The following is a 3,727-nucleotide window of genomic DNA, read 5'->3' on the forward strand; positions in this document are numbered from 1 at the left end:
CATTTTTATAAAAGTAATGGAAGGTAAACAAAGTTAAAGATGGTTTCTGCTCATGGTTGAACTATGCCAACATAATATAATCAGTTTTGTCATTTAAGTTAATGGCAGTTTACTGCTATATCTATCAATTAACTGTGATACAAATAGAAGAAAAATTAACAAAATTCAGTTGAAGTGGAAAATATCTATTTCTTAAAGTAACAGGAAGAAATAAAAATAAAGAGAGAGGGAGAGACATTACTAGCAATTTTAAGTAACAGTATGAAGTGCAAAGCCATTTGGTACTAGATAAACACATACATGTAATTACATATATACTCAGAGTTGCCATGTAACCTCACTTGAAAAGGTTGTGCCATTTCAAAAAATAGAGAAAAGTGAAGGGAGACACCTTTCATAACTATAGCTTAGGGTTCTTCTTACATATCAAGCATGGAACTCGAATCTAGAAGTGAATTCAAATATTGTCTCAGTTTCCTCATATGTGAAATGAAGATTATAGCACCTATCTTGCAGGATTGTTGTGATGGTAAAATGAGAAAATATTTATGAAGTTCTTTGCAGACTGTAAAAATGCTACAGAAACTCTAGCAACTTTTATTTTTTCACCTTTTCTTATATATTTATTGATTTATTTTTTGTTTAAATAGCCTATGTATTGTTATGTGTCTCTCCATCTTTCTTTACTAGAGAACTATCCATTATAACAAAGGGGAAAAAACAGAAAAGAAAAAGAGTTGAACAATAATAACAAATATATCAACCAAACTTTCATTATATTTATCATTCCACGCACAAAGTTCTCTACCTCTGCAGAGAATCTTTTTCTTGGAGTCAAGTTTGGTCATAATTATATAGTATTCATTTGTGATTTCTTATCATCATTTTATTTACATTTTTGTACTCATTGTACATGTTGCTTTCCCAGTTCTTTCTTCACATTTGATCAATTTATGCACATATTCTTGAGCATGTCACAATTCATCTTATTCATTTTTTTCTCACAACACAAAAATATTGCATTACATTTCTTTAAATAGATGGAATTCTTAACACAACCAAGGTTGCAAGTGATCATACAAAGCAAAATAAAAGATTCTAATTAAACCAAATTTAAAAGTTTAATGTTTTTTTTTTTCTTACAGGGAAAGTGAATGTGGCTTGGAATAAGAATAAATGGGGTTGAATTCCAACTATCCCTTTTTATTACTTTGTAACTGAGAACCAAGCATTTCATTGATATGGGTATCATTTCCTTTTCTATAAAATGTTAAAGAGTATCTGTACTGCCTAAATCACAAAGTTCTTTTGATGGAAGAACTTGTTTCTTAATGGGAGCATGAAATGTGTTCATCTTCACCAACATGACCTTCATCACCACCACCACCACCACCACCACTACCACCAGCACCAGCACCACCACCACCAGAGGTAATTTTTTGAGAGACTGTGGATCTCATTAAGAAGTTCTTATAAGATTCTGGGGAAATTAGCACATCTGCTGTAGACAGCTGTATCTAGAGAACCTCATGAAGATTCAAGATTATATTTGGATACTGCATGAGATATCCTCATGATAGTGGCGATAAAATTTAGGTGTTCATCTCTAATTTGTTTCACTTCACATGATAGTCATATGACAACATAGCTAAATAATCTTTGGGATTATATAATGGTAAAATGAACTTGTGTGCACAGGATGTGGAAAGCTCTAGAGAGAGGGAAACTTCAGCATACTCAGTAGCTCTTTAGTGGGGGATTTCATGAAATCCAAGGGTGGGAATGGACTGTGATGGTTATCAGTAAAGGATTCATCATTGTCATTATCATCATCATCATCACCAAAATAACAGCTGAGTGAGCCCTATATTCTCACTCAGATACATTGTAATCCTTCCCAGCCCCTCGGAGTGCTCTATGGATTTCATTCATTCAGATTTGTTTGCTCAGGCGCCCATTCCCAGCATTTGATTGAAGCCCACCTTAAGGTGATGGATCCTGAGTGAATACATCATAGGGTTTAGGGCAGGGGGGAGATGGTATCATGGAACACAATGCGGAGCACAGGGATTAGGGGAAATTTTCTCTCTTCCAGGTGAGTTACAGAAAGCATGACAATAACTATGTAGAAAAAGAGGATGAGGATGAGGTGGGAGCTACATATTCTCAAGTCTTTGGATGCAGCTTCTGCAGAATGCAACCTCAGCACAGAGTGAAGGATCGGGGAATATTGAAAAGAGGCTCACTGTCATCCAGGATAGAACCAGGTGGTACTGTGGATGGGTCCCTTGTTGTCACAGTCCAAACTGATGACCACCAAGTTGGAGCAAAACTAGTGTTCAATATCATTTTTGAAGCGATAATTCCACTGAGCAGCCAATACTGACCCTGGCAAGGCCAATAGGACATTCCTGAGCACTACAAATGAGAGGCTCTTAAGACAAAGGTGACCGACAATGGAAGGGTAGCTTAGAGGATAGCAAATAGCTATGTCTGTCAATAGCCATGCAGATGAAGATGCCTGACTCCATGCCTACAAAGCAGTGGATGGCAAACATCTGAACAAAGCACTGAGAGATTGATGGCCTTGGCATCAAAGCAGAAGGATGGACAGGGTCTTGGGCATGATTGTGGTAGCTAGGCCCGTGTCCATAACAGAGAGGATGCCCAGGGACTCATACAAAGGTTGATGGAGAGAAGTCTCTTGTCACATGGTTAGCAAGATGGAAGATTAACACCTGGTGCTAAAAGGTAGAGAAATGTCAGGGGAAAGGAGTGCCAGTTCTACTGCTATGGATGCCTGGGAACCAAAAAAGTATGAATTCAGTAACTTGGAAGTAGGAGATGTTGGATTGTTGGATAGATGCACTCATTCTTACCTGAGCGGAAAAATTCCCCAAAATTACTGTTCTCCATAATGACCCTCACCTCCTTTGAGTAGAATTTATCAGGTGTCGATCTACGTACAGTACAGTGTTTAATGATATACACAGAGGATTGTGAAGATAAATGCTCTGTCTCTTAGAACTTAAAGTCTAAAATACACAACAAGACAGCAATGGGATTTCTCTACTGTCTAACTGGAAATGTGCAATAAGATTTTAAAGACTTAATAGTGGCAACTGCCAACTGAAGTAGCTGTACCTCCTGGTCTTGAAAGTCCCTCACAGATTCCAAAATACCCTTGGAAAGGGATTTTTTGCTTCAGACATTATCTGAGACTCTCAAAGAACTTCCCCTCCTCTCTTTTAGTGTTGTTAGTCACTTTCTGTTTGAGCTATGGAAAGATTTCATGAGAAAATATGTCAAACCAAAAAAATGCTAAAAGAGTATGCAATTTCAAGGGTTGGTATGGCACACTGCATAGAAAGATCACTTGGATGTCAGGATAGCACAGTTAGGTCCTGCCTCTGACATGTACTGACTGGGTAACAGTGAACAAGTCACCTAAGACTTCATTGATTTATTCACCAAGCATTCACAAGGATCAGGCATGATGCTAAGCACTGGGTAGCAAAACCTAAAGCAAATGCTCCTTGCCCTTAACAAATTTATACTTACTGTTATACTACCTTAACTATTTCAGACGTCATTAAGGAGCCACTAAAAGTTTTGTACACATGAGTGTCATAACTAAGAATAGACCTGAAGAAAATCAATGTGGATATGGCAACTGTGACTCACTAGCTGAGAAACAGTTGTCTGTAGGACTTTATAGAAAACCATT

General features: G+C 37.4%; 1 pseudogene; it reads right to left on the minus strand.

Annotated features, from left to right (window-relative positions):
- Nucleotides 1-1,946: 1,946 nt before the first annotated feature.
- On the minus strand, nt 1,947-2,873 carry LOC140507546 (olfactory receptor 56B4-like; annotated as a pseudogene).
- Between the last annotated feature and the right edge of the window lie 854 nt (nt 2,874-3,727).

Source organism: Notamacropus eugenii, chromosome 5 (assembly GCF_028372415.1).
Source record: "Notamacropus eugenii isolate mMacEug1 chromosome 5, mMacEug1.pri_v2, whole genome shotgun sequence".
NCBI lineage: Eukaryota > Metazoa > Chordata > Mammalia > Diprotodontia > Macropodidae > Notamacropus > Notamacropus eugenii.